Below are 23,272 nucleotides of genomic sequence, written 5' to 3' on the forward strand. Positions count from 1 at the left end.
CAGCATTATCGCAAATTTCTAAACAAATTTTATAATAGTTCAAATATTTGTTGTTATTAATAAACATAAATAAAGGTTCAGGTTTTAATACCTCAACCAGGAGGTCAAATTATGGAAACCCCCATAGTTTTCCATAACCCACCAAGAGTGAACCCTGAGCACAGTCAAAATTAAGCATTGTGCACAACAGGTGTGGGTCAAAACTATAGAAAATAAAGTAGAGGAAAAAGAAGGTGAACCTTGCAGTGGTGTGATGAGGGGACCACCCCAGGTGATTGAGATTCTCCCAGAACCATACCTAGTGAGTACCTGGAGCCAAATTGTGTTAGACTGAACCCTGATTAGAGTGATGCAAGGTATGCATTTTACCCAAGGTATTCTCTCTTTGACTTCACACTCAAGTAACTTTAAGAAATAAATGTATTTTGTTTCAAAGTAGAAAAAAGATAAAATAAAAATATATTTCTAAATTCTACAAATTTGATCACACTTTCTAAAATACGATAAATATTATGAATGTTTTCCATGCACAAACTTTTTTGTAGGCATATATTACCTCAAAAGAAAATACTCTGCATATTAACCTCATTCAAAGAAAGTACTGCCTTTATTGGGGGCTTAGGGAATGGTTATTGTTTTGATTTGGGGTCACAGTCAGTCTGGTGTTCAAGACTTCTGGTTCTGCACACAGGGATTACGATTATTCCTGGAGGGCTTGGGGGATCATATGAGGTTCTGGGAACTGAACCTGGGTTAGCCATGTGCAAGGCAATCACTCTACCCTCTGTATTATCACAATTCCAGTGCTTCTCAAATAGTGGAGCACGTCCCCGGGGGCGGGGGGGTGGTGCTAGTCTCCGTAAAGGGAGGCACCTTTGACCTCGACAAACACTGTCATAACAAGCTAAGCCCCTTGTTTATGTTTCTATATGTCTCTGGCGCTGAGAGTTGTGTTCTGCTTCCAATCCCGCTTTGAAAAGCTATGCATTTCAAAACGTGCTCATTGTAGCCATTAATCCAGACATCACCTCTAATTTAAAAATCAGCACAAATTATTTTAAATATTTTTGTTTTGCAAGTTAAAGTTGTTTTATAATAAAGAAACAATTTACAGTCATGCGAGGGGGTGCGAGAAAAATGTTTTCTTCTTCCTAGGGGGGCATGACAGAAAATAATTGAGAAGCACTGCTCTAGTCCAAGTATTGTTTTTAAATGGACTTACAGGCCATCCAAGAAAGCTTTCAAACACTGAGCCTTGTATAAATATCAACAGACCTCAAATACTTTCTCCAATGGCAATGGAAATTCATTTAGTTTAGTTTTTAAGTTTTATTAACTCCAACTTTCCATTTCACCAGCCACAATTTCTTATAGTTCTAGAGGACTTTGTCCTGTGGTTATCTGTTTCATTTGGCACACCAATATTTATAGAGTTCAATACTACAGATGTGATGTTTTTCACCTCATTTTGGTTACTGAAAGTACTGTGGTCTTTTACCACAACTGTAGTTTTCCAGGTACAGAACCCAACAAGGACGATTATATTTGGATCTCTAATTTTGTCCAATTGTAGAACTTTAGTCATGGTCCCTCCCCAATAATTTGTTTAACATTTATTTAAAAATGGAAGCAACTCTGGCCAAGAGTACCTTTTTTTTTTTTTTTTTTTTAAGTATCAAAATGCTTCTATACACCTGTTTTAGAAAGCAAGTATGTATGGGTATTTGCAAGAAGTAATGAAAACAATCAAATCCTAGCACTTTTATTTTAGGAAGTTTCACCTTTTAACTTATTTTTCTACCTTCTACTATATGAATTTCTCTCTAAAAATGCTTGCTGTGATTTTGCAGGAGCTCCAGTACCATGAGAGGTTCAGAGAAACCATGGACCACAGGAACTGAACAGTGCAGCATTTACTGGCCCTACTGGTAGATAATCGCTCTAGGACTAAAAGGGGATATCAGTGCCTCACATCAGATGTGACCTTCCCAAATTAAAAAAAAAATTTGATTTATTGCCAATTACAATACTAATCATTGGTGATTTGAAGTTATTGTTTTAATCACAGTTTAATTTGTTACTTTTTAGTACTGGAAAAAGGATTCTCCAAACAGTGACAGATACTATCTGCTGCCTACCCCTCTACCAACCTCTGTCCTACCAACAGTGCTTGGGGTCCTCCAAGGTGACACCTTATGGGGATTTGTGATGAAAGGTTTGAACCTAGATCTAAATAATGCCTGATGCCTAATTAGCAACTATTTATCAACTAACCCTTCCATAATCAGGGTTAAAAAAAAAACAACAAAAACAACCTATAGATAGTTACTTTGAATTGCTTCTGTTAAAATGCTACCCCAGTGTCATCTGAAGTTCACTACTATAGAGAAATCCAGTGCAGATATTTTATTTTGTTGTTTACCTTAAAATATATGTGTGTGTTTTTTGTTTTTGTTTTTGTTTGTTTTGGTTTGGTTTGGGGTCACACCTGGTGATGCTCTGGGTTTGTTTACTCTGACTATGCGCTCAGAAATCGCTCCTGGCTGGGACGGGGAACCATATGGGACACTGGGGGATCTAACCGTGGTCAGTCCTAGGTCAGCTGCATACAAGGCAAATGCCCTATTGCTGTGCCACCGCTCCAGCCCCTATTGGTGTGTTTTGTGTGTGTTGTTAGATCCTTTATCAAAAGTTATAATGACTTCTTTTTCATAAACTTTTATAATGCGTGGACCCCTTTAAACTCCAGTTGAAATTTAGAGAAAATATTCCTTATTTCTTATCCTTTTAAATGTTGACAAAGTTGCTCATAATGTAGTTGTTTCTGGCATTCAATATTTCAATACCAACTCTATCACCAATATAACATTTCCTCCACAATTGTCCCCAGATTCCTACACACCCACAAGTCTACCCTGTTGTCAGGCACAAAATGATTTCTTTTATATTGCTTGTTACAATGAAAGGGTAATGAAATTACAAAAAAGAAAAAAAACTGCAGTAAAAAAAAGTGCAACATGGGCTGGAGTGATAGTATAGCTGTAGGGCAGTTGCCTTGCTCCTGGCCAACCCAGAACTGACCTGGGGTAGATTCCTGGCATCCCATAGGTCTCTCAAGGCTGCCAGGAGCAATTTCTGAGCACTGAGCTGGGAGTAATCTCTGAATGCTACCAGGAATGGCTCCCAAAATAAATCAACAACAGCAAAACGAAAAGAAAAAAATGCAACACACAAAAAATTGGAATTACAGAAACATTGATCAATATGGTTAACTCGTAATAGTTTTTATATCTCTAAATGGTGTTATTACAGTTATTTGTGCATATATAAGGTGAGCAAAGTAAAGATATGATGCATAAAACAGTGCACATATAACTCATATGTACATATGTGTATATATAAAACTATATAAACATAAAATAAATACATATTTGCACATATACAAACATGTGATTATATATGCACACTCATATACAAACACATAATTATAGCTATAGATTAGAAATGAAATAACTCATTTTCCATGTATAACACCATTTCTTATATATACATACATATATATTAATAGAAGTAAAATGTTTACTCACCGTATTCTATTAGCATATCTTGTTATATTTCTAACATTTGGTGAAATTTTAATTTCCAGCATTCATTATAAAATTAACTTCATACTATAGTCATTATGTGGTTTTAATTATAATTTTCCAACACATCTGATAATTATGGGTGTTAAGCATATATTATCATATGTGATTTGTTATTTATATACACTATTGTGTAGTGAGACATCAAAAATTTTGAAGATTTGGGGCCTGAGTGGTGACACTAGAGGTAAGGCATCTGCCTTGCAAGCACTAGCCTAGGACAGACCCCACACTTCGATCCCCCAGCATTTCATATGTTCCCTTTAGCCAGGAGCGATTTCTGAATGCATAGCCAGCAGTAATTTTTGAGCATCAACAGGTGTGACCCAAAAAAAACAAAAAAAATTTTTTTGAAGATTTGTTTTATAGAATTGTGAATGTTTTAATCATAAATATAATTTTAGCTAGAAGTAATGTGTAAGACATGTTACATTTTCTCTAATATTTTCCTCTTCAATAGTTAATAAAGTGTTAAAAGATTTTAATACTGATGAGATTTAACTTGGAGTATTATGGTTAGTGCATTTTGTATTTTAGTTTTTACCTCATTTTTACAGACTTTGTCTTCTATATTTATTCTTCTAACAAAACTATTAGTTTACCAGTTGAATTTATTTCAAGCCATTCTGCTTTTATTTCACATTTGTGTATATGGCAATATCCACTAGGCATAATTATGTCCATAATGATATTTAGTTAATCTCAATTCATTTGCTAAAATATTTATTTTTCCCAATTGAGCGTTGTTGCCTATCAAGAAAAATTTTTACTGCATTTTGTGTAGGCTCATTTCTGAAACTCTATTATCTCCTGCAGATCTCTCTGGCAATTCTTTTGCCAGTACCATGTTATAGCAATTGTGTGAACAACCTTCACTAATACCTTAAGTTTACTTATGATTTTAGACCACAGTTAAGTTTCCTATCAAAATCCTTTGAAATTACTTATAAATGAAGATCCATTTAATTTCTTATCACACTTCCTTTTTTTTTCCTTTCTTTTGGGGGGGCACAACTGGTGACAATCAGGGGTTACTCCTGGCTATGTGCTCAGAAATCGTTCCTGGCTAAGGGGACCATATGGCATACTGGGGGATGAAACTGAGGTCCATCCTAGGCTAGTGCCGGCAAGGCAGATGCCTTACCACTCCATGCCACCACTCCGACCTTTTTTTTTTTTTATCACATTTTCTTATCTGAATTGTGCTTTTGGTTTTGAGACAGATGAAACTTCAATAATGAGCAACTTGACAAGCAATTGCTACAATATTTTAAATGACTGCAATGCTACATAATTAAAACAAACAAACAAACAAACTGAATGGTTGCCTATTTAAAGAAACAAACACAATTTTAAATCAGTTTGGTGTTTACAAGTGTTAAAAAGAACCAGGGGTAAGGAATTCTATCAACCTACAAAAATACTATTTATAATCTCGCCTTATGTCCAGCATTTTCAAGTAGGACTCAGCTCAAAGTATCTGAAAGTCTATCCTACAAAACTAGATAAAATATAGACTGTTAATATAGCTACATCTTATTATTCAAGCTAAATTGAACTGCCTACTCATAAGTATTTAGAATTTTCTTCTTTGTTTTCAAATATGGACTAATATTCATGTAGAAAATATATCCTAAAAAAACCTGATATCCTAGAAAATAATCCACTTGTAAATCCAGATGGTGTGAGAAGAATCTTAAATGAAATAACAGTATCAGAAACATCTGGTTTTCAACTTTTGTTTATCATTTTCTAGAGCAATAAAGCCTTGGTCTGGGATTTGTAAGTGGCTTGATAGTTCTTACAGGGTTCCAGATGTTTTATTTCCTGAAATTCAGGACAGCAACAGGAAATTACTTTAACATTATAATTTTTAATCATGAATAGTTACACAATACTTTTGATTTTAATTTCCTTTCAGACCTGCTCAGATATTATCTTTTTTATTTCAAAGTTTATTGCATAATAGCTCACTTTCACATCCCAAAGTTTTCTGTAGATAATTATGTAGTATTTTTTATTTAGATCTAACATTAACTCGTCATAATATAAAACTTCAGTGTACATATTAAAATTAATCATGAATAAATGATCAAATTAATGACTTTTTCTTAAAGACTATGCTAAGTTTATAAATGGATGTCCACTACATCAACACATATAATTAGTTTTGTGAAAAGTAGGGCAAATTAAGTTACTTTGAAAACAAATCTTTTAAATATTTTACACAGCAATGTCAGATCAAGTTACCCTATGAATTCTTTGTGTTTGTTTTGGGACTGCACACTGTAATGCTTAGGGCTTATATTCATGACTATGTGCTCAGGACAGTTCCTGATGGAGCTTAGAACACAATATGCTGCCAGAAATCAATCTGCATTGGCTATGTGAAAGGCAAGTACTCTGTGGATTCTTTATGAATCAGTAATCAGTATAAGTTTTCACAAATTGCTTATGTTGGAATTCTGTGAAATATTGGTCTTTGTTGTAGATTTTATATGTTATTTTATAATTTTTTAGTTAAATGTATTGGTCCAGTGCCCACAAGCCCTGGAGAGGTCTAATAGAAACGTGTTTTTGTATGTATGGAGAAGTGTTTATTCATAACTGTCAAACCACCAGCAAGTTTTCAACCTACATTCATGTCAGGCAAAAACAGAACTTTTGTTTATGTGAACTCTTAAGAAAAACAGAAACAAGACTGTTTTATGTATGTTTAAACTGGGGGGGGGAGAATGAATTAAAAAAGAAACCAGATATTCCTTCTTAGAATGTTTTACTGTCTTACTGTTTTTTAAGCAAGGATAGTTTTGGAAAGGCTTACAAGATCTTAACAAAGATAATGTGATAGACTAGAATTGTGTTACATGTGTTACTAACATGTAAAGTATAATTGTTTAGTTTGGCTCAAGTCAAGACTTTTCTACATGCAGAGAAAAATATCTAGTTTCTATCAACTCCAAGATTAATAGCTATGATGCAATTCTCCCTTCATATTCCAACACTTCTATATTCAAAGTCTTCTTGATATTTCCATAGGGAATATGTGAAGTTATCTTAGAATGAACACATCCCAAGCTCAAATTCCAGTCTCCTTTCCACTTACCTCACAGACTTTACCTCAAACACTCCTCACAGTCTTTATCTTCATGAGAAGAGTGACTCTCTCTTCCCAGTAATAGTCCAAAATTCTTGGAGCCATTCCTTCTGCTACTTATTCTCACTTATTTTATTTGGTCTTAATATTATCTTCAGAAGAATGCTATATTATGAGTACTTTTTGTTTTGAGTTTTTGGTCGTGTTTTTTGGAGGTCTTCATTGATCACTCCTGGCTCCATTCAAGTATTAATCCTGGCAGTGTCAGGAGACCATATGGCTCAAGGGTGCCAGGGATTGAATCCTTATTGGCCAGGCATAAGGAAAATTCCCTAACCTCTACACATCATTCTACCTTCATTGTGAGCCTTTATTATTATTTTCTTGGTCCTTATTAATATGGTAACCCTTAACCTGCCCTACTAAATTATTTTAGCAGCATCCTCAATGTCCCCTTTCAGATTCATCTCTATCCCTCAGTAGTCTCTGACAAAAGGAAGGTCATTTTTGGACAGTAGAATTAAGCCTTTTCTTCTCAAAAAACACTTCAAGAGTATCCTTTTATATTCAAAAAATAGTTTGAACTTGGGCTCTCAATATTTCTTTAAGTTCATGTCATATTTAGCTTCTTCTTACTTCCTACTCTTAGCTATTACTACAACCCACTCTGTTTCTTTCCTAATTTAGGTTTGCTGTGCTTGACTTTCTTCTAGCCTTTTCAATTATGCTCAAATGTCACTTAATCTAAAAGTATTTCTTCAACAATACAATATGATATTGAAAGTCTTGACTTTAAAATATTTTGTTCCCCAGTTCTCTTTTAGTTACATTTCTTGTATTTTTCTTAGTAATTTCCTGGTATTGGCCTGCTTCATAGTGTCTGTTGCATAAGGATGATTTTATTCACTGCTCTATGTCAGTGTCCAGCACACAGTAGGTCATTAAAATAGGTTTTGATTCAATGAAGTGTCGTGTACTAGTAGATATGTCAGACTTGGACAGATACGCTGAGTAATTTTGATTTTTATATTTTAAATTACATTTAAGTCTTCATGGTTTACAATATGGATAATAGCAGAGCTTTGAGCATAAACCATTTTATTTACCACATCCTCCACCACTGTTTTCTTCCCCACACCATTACACAAGTGTCTTATTAACCCCTATTTCATCTACCTGCATTGATATACTACCTACTGAAGACCAAGTCTAAGTTTCAGTTGCCTTTGAGTATTGTTTCCTTACTATATATCTTTATTATCTACATAAGAAGATTCGGTATCTAGCCCTCTCCTTTTGACTAAGTGTCCAAGAACAGATGACTAGATTAAAGAACTTATGGCACATATCCACAATGCAGTAATGATTATAAGAAAAGATGAAATCATGCAATTGCCCCTATATGGATGAGTCTGGAGAGTATGATGGTGAGTAGAAGGAGAGGGACAAACAATTTTGATGTTTTGAGTTCTTATTTAATTTTTGTTCTCTGCCAGCAAACTAAGTCAGGGTATATTGTAAAATAATTCATGTGGTCAAATCACCCCATGCACCTATTTTCAACCCCAGATGAGCAGGTCTAACACAGGTAGCCATGAAGAATTAATGAAACAAGCCAATCAAGAGAGAATCATGGAGTCAGTGGCTTTTTGCCTGTGATCTCTCTGCCTACTAAGCCAAAACTGGAATCTATTTATTTCACTAATACAAATTCAACTGTTGGGGGAAGGTCAAGTGATATTGAAGTGGACTTTTACATGTCAAAGGGATAAGAGAGTGGGCCAGAGCAATAGCACAGCTGGTAGGACATTCGACTCTCATGAGGACAATTTATGTTCAATCCAATGCATCCCATATGGTCTCAAGCCTGCTAGGAGTTATTTCTGAGTGAAGAGCCAGGAGTAATACCTGAGTGCATTGGGGATGGCTCAAAAACTGAAGTAAAGGGGGAGAGGATAAAAGATAAATGAAGTTGGGAGAACACCTTAGATTTTGGCAATAGCTGGATGTCATCTACAATGTATTAATCATATTTACTTTGAATTTTATATCTAGAATAATAAAAGGGGGTATATGTACTATCTTTGTCCATGATACTCTGAGAACATTATTTATGCTATTATAGTTCTTACCAGGTTAAACTTATAAGGGAAATCCTGTTGCACACCCATGTTACATACTATCTTACTTGTATTACACGTTACACGTCTATCTTACTCTGTTCTGTCTTTGCAAACACATGGACTTACTTTTACTTTAAAATTATTTAATACTACTTGAAATTTGTCTTAAATTTCTGGATGCTCCTCTTTATAACTGACTTCTAATCAGTGAAGTGTTTTCCATCTCTTGCTACCTAAAAAGTTGATTTCATAGTGTGAAAATAGAGTTTGTCATAGACATGTGACTTCAAATAATTGTGACAAATGGTGTGCTGTAATATATAAAGGAAATACTAAATTAATATGATAGTTAAAAATGAAACAAAGAGTTGATTTATAGAACAGCAGGTAGAAATCTTGCCTTGCACAGAACTGAATTAGGCTGGATCCCTCTCATACTATATGGTACCCTGAACTTGCTAGGAGTTATTTCTGAGAACAAAGCCAGAAGTAAACCTTGAACATTATCATAAGTACCCCCCAAAGAAAACAAACAAATAAAAACCTAAAATACCTGTGCATCAAGAAATCAGAAAAATGTAAGGCAATGAAGTATTGTATAAATTCCTGTGTATGTGAAGGCTTAACCTAGCTCCAAACCTTGCTAAAAATTTCAATAAGTGAAAATAAATTATATTTATAAAATTTTTAGTTTATTTAAGGGATTTGGAATTTCTCTATTTGTATGGAAAATAAAAAAACAAATTGACACATCTGTAGCTATAGGAAATCACAGAATGAGGGAGTTTCTTGGAGGAGAGGAAAGGATTTGAAGAGTGGGGTGTGAATTAAATGGGTTAATCTAGTGCATAACTCTTATATTACTACTCAGTAAATGAAAAGAGTCAAATATATTGGTGACTTTTTTATTATCTCTCAGACAACATAAGCTTCAGTCATTTCAAGGGATATTCTTACAATGCAGGTCCAGAAGAAATTAAAAGAATACGTTTTGCATAGAAGTTCCCAGAAACACCGCTCCTTAATTTGAGCCAAAAAGTCCTCTAAAAGTCCTCTGGGACCTCCTCTGCCAAATGTCTGTCTTATCCACAACTGGCTGTCATCTGTGAGAAATTCTTACTGTTTTAGTTTTCTTGGGTTGCCATACCAAACTGGGTATTTAGTACATCTTTTCCATTAAATTCAGGAGGCTGGTATTTTGAAATTAAGGTATTTACAAGGCCACATAGTCCCTTTAAGTCCTCTGATGAGAAAATCTAGGATGCTTGACTTTCTTAAGGGAAATTTTCAACTTAGTTCAAAAGAGCTAAAATTTCTGGCACAGCAGAGAGAGTACAGAGATGAAGATACTTGCATGTATGTAGTCAATTGTGGTTTTATTCCAGGCCTTGCTTTTGGTTTCTGGACTACTGTCAGGAGGGATCTCTGAGAGCAGTCAGGAAGTTACCCCAAATACCACTGGGAGAGCCTTCCATCCCTGCAAGCAATGACCTCAAATTTCAGAATCTGATATTTTTTAAGTTGGCAATAAAAAAAAAATCCTTCTCATCAATAAATCAGTATAAACCAGGCTCCCAGTTTCTTTATAGCTATTTCCTTTCTCTTAGCAATTGCTTCTATTTTTCTTTTTTACTTTTCCTTTTCTTTCATCCTCTGGGCAGGAACAATGCAGCAGCAGGTAAGCTCTTGCCTTGCATATGTCCAATTCAGATTTGACCTCTAGAACCCCATATATTTCCTGAGCCTCATGAGGAATGATCCCTGAGTACAAAGTCAGGAATAAGTCTACTCATGAGGAGTACCACCAAGCCTCTAGGAGTATAACTTTGTGTGTCCTCACCAACCCCTCCTCAAAATAAAAATAATAAAATTAAAATGAGAGAAATGAAGGATTTAGGGATGGGAGGTTGTTTAAAAGGTTGGAACCTTGCATACATGAGGATCCCAAACCAAATCTCCAGCAGCACATAACTTCAAGCCCCACTAGATTTAGCTATGGTGATCCACATGCACCATCTTGGTAGTTTTCTAAAAATTGTTAGAGTGACACTCGTTTACCCCAACACTTCCAGGCCAAGCAACATTTACTCTCAGGGTACAAATCTTGAATTTTCAGGCTTTTATAATCTGAAGATATTAAAAGTTCACTCTCCTAACAAGTTGTGTAACTATTGAAAAATGACTTGACCTCTCAAAAACTTCATTTTCTTATTTGAAAAATAACTTTTAAAAAATGGCTAGCCATTTGAGGCATAACTCAGGATAATTGAGTGGTCTGTAAGACACAGTTTATGAAAATGGCTAATAACCATATTTATACTGAAATATTTTCTTTATGTATCTGTACATAAAACTCTGACTTTAAAGCACAATATTCCTAAAAGGGCCAGAGTGATAGCGCAGTGGTGTGGTTTTTGCCTTGCATGTGTCTGAACCAAGATGGGCCTCAGTTTGATCCCTGGCATCACATATGGTCCTCCAAGCCAGGAGCGATTTTTGAACGCATAGCCAGGAGTAACCCTTGAGTATCACCGGGTGTGGCCAAAAAAATCCGCAAACAAACATATAAACAAGAAAATGCGCAAAACTCCTAAGAAGTAAAACTAGATTCCCTTTTAAGTTTTTAAGATTTGCATTTGGTGTTGGTATATTGTATATCTATGTATAACTATGATAACTATGATTAACTGTAATAAAATAAAAACTGACACCAATTACATAAGCACCTAGTTAGATTAAGGTTATACTTTGATGTTCTGCTTGCTGTATCTCAATCTATCCATTTGTAAAATGAGGCTAGTTTTTCTTTCATGGAAAGAATGGAAGCTTCCAAGCCACAAACAAAGATCCACATGGTCCACCCATTTGATACTTACAAGCTCTGTCAAGTAGGTCAGTGACAGGACCCCATGATTCTATTAGGAGCAACAGATCATCCCAGTGGTGCTCAATGTCTTCCAGGTCTGTATACCTGGTGCTCAGAAAAAGGACGCATGTGATCTAGGGATTCAAACTTGGTTTTGTTTCATATGCCTTGCCAAATTGAGTTATTTCTCAACTCAAAAAACTATTTTTACAGATGCTGTACAATAAGTCCTAGTTAAAATAATTTCCAGCACTGAAATTACATTTCCTATATACTTAATAAATTCCTAAAATAATTTATTTTTTCAATTTTTATTTATTTTTAAGTTACTTCTATTTTATTTTTCTTCTTAGTTGTTATTGTCATGACCCTCTTAGATAGCACAAATATGAATATAGTGCATTCAATCTCAATTTAGTGGCAGTTTTGAAAACAGAAACATCATCCAGCTAACTACTCATAGGGATATACCCTAGGAACACAAAAATGCAATACAAAACCTCTACCTTACACCTATATTCATCCAGCACTATTTACAATAGACAGACTCTGGAAACAACCAAGATGCCCTTCAACAGATGAATGGCTAAAGAAACTGTGGTACATATACACAATGGAATATTATGCAGCTGTCAGGAGAAATGAAGTCATGAAAATTTTCTATACATGGATGTACATGGAATCTATTATGCTGAGTGAAATAAGTCAAAGGAAGAGAGATAGGCACAGAATAGTCTCATTCATCTATGGGTTTCAAGAAAAATAAAACACATTATTGTAATAATGCCCAAGACGATGGCCAGAAGGACCAGCTCACAATATGAAGCTAACCTCAAGGAGGGGTGAGTATAGTTAGAACACTAACAACAACCATGACAATGTTAATGCGTGAGAGAAGTAGAATGCCTGTTGTGAATACAGGCAGGGGGTTTGGGTGGAGGGAAATAGGGTGCATTCATAGTGAGACTGTTGCAGTGATGAAGGGGGGAGTGTTCTTTTTGTGACTGAAGACCAACTACAGTCATGTTTGTAATCATGGTGTTTAAATAAAGATATTAAAAAACAAAATTTCATATTAAATTTAAAAAAGAAATTATGATGGGGAGAGAAAAATACTTTATGTGCTCATTTCTGGTTCTCAAAAATTCATTCTCTGGAATGAAAGATTGATATGGCCATAGAGCTGATACAAGACCTCTCTGTATCATCTTTCTACCAGTCATTATTTTATATTGTTAACATATTTTATCCTTGTTTATTGTATAAATAAATAAAGCATGCTAAATAAATTACCTGTCATTCCCTAAAACAATAATATTAATAAATACCATTAACAATATAACTAATTAGATAAAATGTTTGCATTAAATAGGTATCTCATAAAAGTGTTATTAATATCAGGTATAATTGGTATAACAAAAACTCTATTAGCACCAGTCTAATGTTCTAATTCTCAAAACTTTCACAGATATTCAGATAATATATTGCTGTTTGTGCTAATATATCTATACTATATATATATATAAATATATACTCTTTTACTATAAACCATTTATTGTTTATAGTTATTTTTATTTTTATATTTGGAAGATAGCAGGTTGCCCTTGGTGGTTCCTTCCAGCTGGGGCTCAAGAAACTTATGTATTGTCAAATATTGAATCTGAGCTTCTTGCATGCTAAGTGTAAGTTGTATTGTTCTTATTTTTAAAGAGGAACAGTTTATTTTAAAAAGGGGCTGAAGCAGTGGTGCAAGCGGTATGACATTTGCCTTGCATGCACTGACCTAGGATGGACTGGGTTCGATCTCCCGGCAGTCCATATAGTCCCCCCCAAGCCAGGAGTGATTTCTGAGTGCATAGCCAGGAGTATTCCCTGAATGTCACTAGGTGTGGCCTCAAGCCCCCCAAAAATAATGAAAAAAGAAACTCAAGGACTTAAGAATAATACAGGGGCAGAATAATATGGGACACAGATGCTTACACATGACCAACTGAATTTGATTCCAGAGTCACCAATGGTTACCTGAGCTGTGCCAGAGTGATTCCTGTATGCATATTTGGGGAAAAGTCCTGAGCAAGGGAGGCTGTGGCCTAAAACCAAAATTTGTACATATCTATAAATAAAATAGATTCAGAATTATTCATAGCTATTATAAAAGTAACCTGGTATGTCATAATTAAAAATAAGGTTTATCTAAACATTTCACAATACATTAATATTTTAATTGGTAACTCTAATCAGTGCAAGAAATGTAAAATTAACTGGAGTTTGTCTTAGATTACACATGATATTAATATGAAAAGCTTTTCTAAATTAGATATAATATGCTTAATTTCTATACTTATTACCATCAATCAATATTGGCCAACTTATTTTCTAAATGGTTTTTTTTTTTTTCGTTTTTTGTGCCACAATAGGAGGCGTTCAGGGGTTACGCCTGGCTATGCACTCAAAACCTCTCCTGACTTGGGAGACCATATGGGTCCCTGAACCGAGGTCCATCCTGAATCAGCCATGTGCAAGGCAAACATCTTATTGTTACACTATAGCTCCGGCCCCTGTTTTCTTTTCTTTTTTTTTTTTTTACTTTTTTAAAATTTTTATTTAAACACCTTGATTACATACATGATTGTGTATGGGTTTCAGTCATGTAAAGAACACCACCAATCACCAGTGCAACATTCCCATCACCAATGTCCCAAATCTCCCTCCTCTCCACCCAATCCCTGCCTGTACTCTAAACAGGCTCTCCATTTCCCTCATACATTCTCATTATTAGGACAGTTCAAAATGTAGTTATTTCTCTAACTAAACTCATCACTCTTTGTGGTGAGCTTCCTGAGGTGAGCTGAAACTTCCAGCTCTTTTCTCTTTTGTGTCTGAAAATTATTGTTGCAAGAATGTCTTTCATTTTTCTTAAAACCCATAGATGAGTGAGACCATTCTGCATTTTTCTCTCTCTCTCTGACTTATTTCATTCAGCATAATAGATTCCGTGTACATCCATGTATAGGAAAATTTCATGACTTCATCTCTCCTGACAGCTGCATAATATTCCATTGTGTATATGTACCACAGTTTCTTTAGCCATTTGTCTGTTGAAGGGCATCTTGGTTGTTTCCAGAGTCTTGCTATGGTAAATAGTGCTGCAATGAATATAGATGTAAGGAAGGGGTTTTGTATTGTATTTTTGTGTTCCTAGGGTATATTCCTAGGAGTGGTATAGCTGGATCGTATGGGAGCTCGATTTCCAGTTTTTGGAGGAATCTCCATATCGCTTTCCATAAAGGTTGAACTAGACGGCATTCCCACCAGCAGTGGATAAGAGTTCCTTTCTCTCCACATCCCTGCCAACACTGTTTATTCTCATTCTTTGTGATGTGTGCCATTCTCTGGGGTGTGAGGTGGTATCTCATCGTTGTTTTGATTTGCATCTCCCTGATGATTAGTGATGTGGAGCATTTCTTCATGTGTCTTTTGGCCATTTGTATTTCTTCTTTGTCAAAGTGTCTGTTCATTTCTTCTCCCCATTTTTTGATGGGATTAGATGTTTTTTTCCTGTAAAGTTCTGTCAGTGCCTTGTATATTTTGGAGATTATCCCCTTATCTGATGGGTATTGGGTGAATAGTTTCTCCCACTCAGTGGGTGGCTCTTGTATCCTGGGCACTATTTCCTTTGAGGTGCAGAAGCTTCTCAGCTTAATATATTCCCATCTGTTAATCTCTGCTTTCACTTTCTTGGAGAGTGCAGTTTCCTCCTTGAAGATACCTGTAATGTCCTGGAGTGTTTTGCCTATGTGCTGTTCTATATATCTTATGGTTTTGGGGCTGATATCGAGGTCTTTAATCCATTTGGATTTTACCTTTGTACATGATGTTAGCAGGGGGTCTAAGTTCAATTTTTTGCAAGTGGCTATCCAATTGTGCCAACACCACTTGTTGAAGAGGCTTTCTTTGTTCCATTTAGGATTTTTTGCTCCTTTATCAAAAATTAGGTGATTGTATGTCTGGGGAACATTTTCTGAGTATTCAAGCCTATTCCACTGATCTGAGGGCCTGTCCTTATTCCAATACCATGCTGTTTTGATAACTATTGCTTTGTAGTACAGTTTAAAGTTGGGGAAAGTAATTCCTCCCATATTTTTTTTCCCAATGATTGCTTTAGCTATTCGAGGGTGTTTATTGTTCCAAATGAATTTCAAAAGTGCCTGATCCACTTCTTTGAAGAATGTCATGGGTATCTTTAGAGGGATAGCATTAAATCTGTATAATGCCTTCGGGAGTATTGCCATTTTGATGATGTTAATCCTGCCAATCCATGAGCAGGGTATGTGTTTCCATTTCCCTGTGTCCTCTCTTATTTCTTGGAGCAGAGTTTTATAGTTTTCTTTGTATAGGTCCTTCACATTTTTAGGCAAGTTGATTCCAAGATATTTGAGTTTGTGTGGCACTATTGTGAATGGGGTTGCTTTCTTAATGTCCATTTCATCCTTATTACTATTGGTGTATAGAAAGCCGGCCCCTGTTTTCTAAATGTTCTGAGAAGATACATTTCCTCTTTCCCTTTCCCTATTCCGGGAGGAGTCTTTTTCTCTTGGATGAATGATTGTCTGGCTACTCATTCAGTCTGATCCACTGGGGGTTTCTGAAGCAGAAGTGAAAATGAAGTAAAGATAAAAGCAGAAAATCCGCAGAGGTTCAACCTTTGGCAGAAGGAACACAGCTCTCTTTGGGGCAGAACTCCTCCAGCATCTTTCTTCTGACATTTCCATGATGTCCAAGTACATGCCTTCTTCCCTTGTCTATTTAGTCATTTTATTGAAAATGTTTTATCCATTTTAGTATTTGTTTGGTGCTTCAGAAGCTCCACGTACACGTAATAGTTTTCCTTCTATTAAATTATCTTCATTTTATTAATCCATGGCTATGCTTCTACCAAATCTTGACATATACAAAAATTAAAAAAATATGGGCTGGAACCAGAGAGAGAGCATGGAGGCAAGGTGTTTGCCTTGCATGCAGGAGGACGGTGGTTCGAATCCTGGCATCTCATATGGTCGCCTGAGCCTGCCAGGAGTGATTTCTGAACATAGAGCCAGGAGGAACCCCTGAGCGCTGTTGGGTGTGACCCCCTACCCTCCAAAAAAAAAAAAAAGCAAAAAAATGGGCTGGAGAGACAGCACAGTGTTAGGGCATTTGCTTTGCATGCAGCCAATTTACGACAAATGGTATTCAAATCCCGGCATCCCATGTGGTTCCCCGTGATTGCCAGGAGTGATTTCTGAGTGCATGTGTCATGAATAACCCCTGAGCACCAACAGGTGTGACCCAAATACCAAAACAAACAAACAAAAAAGAATTAAAAGAGACTTCTTAGGTCTGTGTTTAATGCTGAATGCCTGTACATGATCTAATGTCGTGTAATATCTTGCTTTAATAAATAAAACAATAGTAATTAATGTTAATGTCCTAAAGAGTTAACAGGTACTTTGTAATAAATGGAGTCTCATGACTTTTCCCTAGAAATTTTGTGAGTATGCACCATTAACTCCAGTGCTCTGAGTTGGGTAAATAAGGAAGGGGAATTCCTATTTTGCAAATATATAGAAAGCCAACATTAAAATAAAACAAAGGCAACACTGAAAGAATTATGTTAAAACTCAGCCTGGGATTCCTGCTGTGTGGTCTGGCAAACAGCAGACACTGTGAACTCTGTCTGCTATGCTGTTTCCTGGACTTTGAACCTCCCTAACCAGATCTTTCCCTGAGAGCACTTCTTCAGAGGTGAGCTGTCCCTGCCCACAAAGGGCTTATCCAGAGGATTCAAGCTGCTCCACTTTGCGACTATGCACATTTTTTAGCCAATGAAACCCACCTTAATATGTAGAAAACAAACACAATACAATCAACATACAAATACAAAATACACAATACAAAAAAACCCAGCATGACAATGGGGAAATAATGCAGGCTAACACCTTGCACAGAGAATGAAGATAGCAACACTGATGACTCGAAAAGTGCCAACCACCCAGTAAGCCTTTCAGATAAAGATTTTAGAGAAGAAATATGGAGGATATTCATAGAACTCAAAGAAAGTATAGTCGAGCTGAGCGAACCACAAATAAGAATTAAGAGGATATGAAAATAGAAATCAGAAAACTCCAAAGTATATACCAGGTCTGAAAAAGTCAGTAAATAATGAAAAGCTCAATCGAGAGCTTTTTCAACAGGGTAACTGCATAACTGCAGCTGAGAATAGAGTCAGTAAACTGGAGGATGAAATGTATAACAATTCCATACAACAGTTTAGAAAACAACCATAGAGCAAATGATCAGACAAAAGAAAAAGTACTGAAAGAATGTGAACAGAGAAAATAGAAGTCTTTGGTTGTTTTTTTGTTTGTTTGTTTTTTGTTCACACCCGGCCATGCTCAGGGGTTACTCCTGGCTCTATGCTCAGAAATCGCTCCTGGCAGGCTCGGGGGACCATATGGGATGCCTGTATTTGAACCACTGACCTTCTGCATGAAAGGCAAACGCCTTAGCTCCATGCTATCTCTCCGGCCCCCTTTGTTAAACTCAACAAAAACAACATAAGAATCATTAGAGTCCCAGAGATCCAAAAAGAAAATCACCATAAAGAAAAACAGTCAAGAATATCACTGCAGAGAAACTCACAGAACTAAAGACTGCATGCAAACAAATCCTGCATGCCCAAAGAGTACCAGCTAACAGAGATTCCAACAGAAGTACCTCAAGAAACATCCCAGTCACAATGACACATCCCACAGGTAGGGACACAATACTGAAAGCAGCAAGATCAAAAAGGGAAATTACATTCAAAGGAGCATCCTTAGGATTTACAGCAGACCTGTCAAAAGAAATCCTCAAAGGCAGAAGGCAGGGTTGGATATAGTGACAAAACTCATTGAAATGAATGCTACACCTTGGGGCCAGAGTGGTGGCACAAGTGGTAGGGTACTTGCCTCGCATGTGCTAACCTAATATAGACTGCGGTTCAATCCCCAGGTGTCCCGGATGGTCCCCCAAGCCAGGAGCGATTTCTAAATGCATAGCCAGGAATAACTCCTGAGTGTCACTGGATGTGCTCCCCCCAAAAGAAAATCAGTTGAAATGAATGCTACATCTAGAATACTGCACCCAGCCAGCCTTTCAGGTTTGAAGGAAGTATACATAGCTTCATGGATAAACAGCAGCTCAGAAATTTTACAGACACAACCCAGAGAGAAAAACTGAAAAGTCTACAACACTTCACCCCCAGAAAATTAGGAATCCTTTCTTCTCCAATGCACATGGATCATTCTACAGGATAGACCACATGCTGGCCCATAAAGCATATCTCCATAAAATCAATAGAATAGAAATTATACAGAATACCTTTTCGACCACAATGCACCGAAATTAGAAGTGAACTACAAAGGGACATAGAAGAAAAATTTAAAACCTGGAAACTAAACAGCTCACTACTGAACAACAGTGGGTCAGAGATGAAATCAAACAGGAAATCAAAACATTCCTGGAAACAAATGACAGTGAAGACACAAATTGTAAGAATTTATGGGACACAACAAAAGCCTTGTAAGCACCCTACCAAAAAAGGTTCTAGAAACAATAGATTCATATAGCAAAGAGACAGCGTACAAAATTAACATACAAAAATAAATGGCTTTCTTATACAACAATAATGATAGAGAAGAAATGGACACTAAAGAAACAATCCCATTCACATTAGCATCACACAAACTGAAATACCTTGGAGTCAATTTAACTAAAAAGGTGAAGGACTTATACAAAGAACACTACAAAACACTGCTTCAGGAAATAATAGTGAACACAAGAGAATGGACACGCATAACCTGCTCATGGATTGGGAGGATTAACAACATTAAAATAATAATATTCCCCACAGTATTGTACAGATTTAAAGCAATCCCTCTAAGGAAATCCATGATATTGCCCAAAGAAATGGATTAAATACTCCTGAAATTCATTTGAAACAATAAACACCTGCAAATAGCTGTAGCGACACTTTGGAAAAGAAATATGGGAGGCAACACTTGCCTCAACTTTAAATTGATTATAAAACAATATCATTAAAACAGTATGGTATTAGAATAAAGACAGATCCTCAGATCAATGGAGTAGAATTGAGTAGTCAGAGAATGTTCCCCAGACATATAATAATGAAGTAATCTTTGATTAAAGGGCAATACATACAAAATCAAACAAGGAAGACCTCTTCAACAGTGGAGTTGGGACAATCTGGTCAACCAAATGCAAAACGTGAACTCAGACCTCCATCTAACACAATGCCAAAGGTCAAGATGAACCATCACTTTCTAAACAACTGAAAGCAGAGACAAACAGATGGGTTTCTATTAAGCTGAGAAGCTGCTGCACTTCAAAGGAAATAGTGACTACAATACTAAAGCCATCCCCATAGCAGAAGAAACTATTCACCCAATACCCATCAAATGAGAAGCTGATATTGAAAATATACAAGATGCTGACAGAACTTAATAAAAAAACATCTAATCCCATCAAAAATGTGGAGAAGAAATGAACAGTTCTCATAGAAGAAATACAAATGGCCAAAAGACAGGCATTGGTGTTTCAGCAGTAGAATTCTCACCTGCCAAAAGGCACATAAAAAAAAATGCTCTGCACCACTAATCATCAGGGAGATGCAAATCAAAACAACAATGAGCTACCATGTCATGCCACAGAGACTGGCACACATCACAAAGAACAAGAATTATATGGAGATTCCTCAAAAAACTGAAAATTGAACTTTCTCCCCACTCCACACGGGCCTGTACTCTAGACAGGCTTTCTACACTTGGGATATTGGTCATGGGAATGTTGCACTGATGAAGGATTTTATATATATATTAAAAAAATAAAAAAAGAAAAGAAAAGGCCTCCCAATTATTACCACAGGCTGTGTTCTTTACACTGACTGTATAGAAAGAGGAGGTACAGTAAATGTACCCCATATACACCTCAACACAGGCCCTTTGCCTGGTCTGTATTGTGAATTGGGGGACAAAAAAAAAAACCCTGGAAATTGAGCTCCCATATGATCCAGCACAAAAACACAAAAGAAAAATGTCTTCTGCACACCTATATTCATTGCAGTGCATTTACAATTGCCAGAATATTGAAACAACCCAGATGCCCTTCAACAGATGAGTGGCTAAAGAAACTGGGGTACATATGCACAATGAAATTTTATGCAGCCGTCAGGAGAGATGAAATAATGAAATTTTCCTATACTTGGATGGACATGGAAACTATTATGCTGAGTGAATCAAGAGTGAGAAAGATAGACACAGAATAGTTTCACTCATCTATGGGTTTTAAGAAAAATAAAAGACATTGTTGTAATAATTACCAGAGACAATAGAGATTAGGCTGGAAGGACTGGCTCATGATATGAAACTCACCACAAATAGTGGTGACTGTAGTTAGATAAATAACTACACTAGCAACTATGGTGATAATATTAATGAGTGAGAGAAGTAGAATGCCTGTCTCGAATACAGTCAGGGGGTGGAGGAGGAGGAGGGTGATAGGGAACATTGGTGGTGGTTATGTTGCACTGGTGAATCAGGGTGTTCTTTTTACAACTGAAACCCAACTACAAACATGTTTGTAATCATTATGCTTAAAGAAGGATATTATTTAAAAATAAAAACCCAGCTAGAAATATAAGCAAAACTTATCACAAGTCTCATGTAATGACACGCCTGTGTTTTCCTTTATAGTTTAACTTTGTGACCTGATTTGCAGTATTTGAAACCATAAAACCTCTAAAACTGATATTTTATAGGGACTAAATTGCCTCCACATGCTTGCTTTTTAGATACTGATATCATTACTATACGATTATATACATGTCCTTATAAATTTATTATTCCCCTGGATGCATTGCATGTTTTGTTTTGATGATTGTTTCTAAATTTTGCAGAAGAAAATGTCAAATAATTGTTTTACAACTGATAGTAATAAGAGGTTACTTCTGACTCTCTGTTCAGGGATCACTCCTGGTGAGGTTTTGATGGAGTGTCAATTAGGATTAGGAGAACTGAGGTAGTCACTTAAGTTAGATAGTTTAGATCCTGGAATGCAAAGAGTTTGCAAATACATACCTATGAAAGTATAGAAGGAAAGTGTAGCAGAAAACAATGGATAGACTAGACAAGGGAAGGGAAGGGAAGGGAAGGGAAGGGAAGGGAAGGGAAGGGAAGGGAAGGGAAGGGAAGGGAAGGGAAGGGAAGGGAAGGGAAGGGAAGGGAAGGGAAGGGAAGGAAAAAGGAAAGGAAAAGAAAAGAAAAGGGAAGGAAAAAAGGAAGGGAAGGGAAGAGAAAAGAAAAGGGAAAAGGAAAGGAAAAAGGAAAGGGAAGGGAAGGAAAAGGGAAAGGGAAAAGAAAAGAAAAAAGGAAAGAGAAGGAAAGGAAAGCAGAAAGGAAAGGAAAGGAGAAAGGAAAGGAAAGGATAAGAAAGGAAAGGAAAAAAGGAAAGGAAAGGAAAAAGAAAAGGAAAGGAAAAAGAAAAAAAGGAAAGGAAAGGAAAGGAAAAAGGAAAGAAAAAAGGAAAGGAAAGGAAGAAAAGGATAAAAGAAAAGCACAGCAAAGAGAAAAGAAGAGTAGAGAAGAGCAAAGAAAATTAAAGGAAAGGAAAGGAAAGAAAAGAAAAAATATTTACAGCAAATATTTTCCAGGTAGGCATAGAATGGCTATTTAACACCATTTAGATGTAAGGATTACATGCACAAATACAGAATAGCAATCTCTCAGGACTCGATTTTAAGTATTCTGATGACTAGCTATGTGGAAGGTCCCAGTCTCTGAACGTTGATGTACCCATTGAACACTGATGCAATTACTAACTGCTATCTCTTTGGACGATGGCTCGATTCCTGAGAGCCCCCGGGAATGGGGGCAGCTATACAGTCTGCCTGTGAGCTCAAGGATGGCTACCCAGGTGACTTAAACTTGTACCATACATGTGTGTTTGTTTTTCTCCTTATGTCATCATCTTATGTATTTGTCTCTTTTTTCTGTGACGAACTTCCTTTAAAAGAAGGTTGAAAGTGTCATTCCTATTGGCACTAGGCATAATGTTTTCAAGTGAACAGACTAATTTTATGAATGATTGCTTTAAATCTGATACAGTATCTTAAAAAATTAAAATATTGGTTTTATCAAGCTCTTATCTACTAGAGATAAGAACTCATACTTTTCTACAACACAGGGGCATCTCCCACTCTGAACGTATATCATGTGGAACCAACTTGGACACCAGGGAATTAGGCACCGACCGTCCAGCCTTGACTACTGGATCCCCAACATAGAAATGACAGAGTTCTCCACAACAGCTCCAGAAACCAAATCCCCTCCAGGGCATCCATAATGCTGCTCTGACACCAACATGCGCCAGTTCTAAATTAATAACCTGACAACGAGGAAATGGGAAGAACTTGATCTAAGAGCAAGTTGTACTTCCTCACCAGCCA

The 23,272-nt window shown here is 36.3% G+C and overlaps 1 non-coding gene across 1 annotated transcript; it reads left to right on the top strand.

Annotated features, from left to right (window-relative positions):
• The first annotated feature begins 20,672 nt into the window (after nucleotides 1-20,672).
• LOC126023135 (small nucleolar RNA SNORA51) lies at nucleotides 20,673-20,805 on the top strand. The gene has a single exon (XR_007500342.1). It is a non-coding gene; the product is annotated as a small nucleolar RNA SNORA51 (small nucleolar RNA).
• Nucleotides 20,806-23,272: the final 2,467 nt, after the last annotated feature.

Source organism: Suncus etruscus, chromosome 11, assembly GCF_024139225.1.
Source record: "Suncus etruscus isolate mSunEtr1 chromosome 11, mSunEtr1.pri.cur, whole genome shotgun sequence".
NCBI classification, from domain to species: Eukaryota; Metazoa; Chordata; class Mammalia; order Eulipotyphla; family Soricidae; genus Suncus; species Suncus etruscus.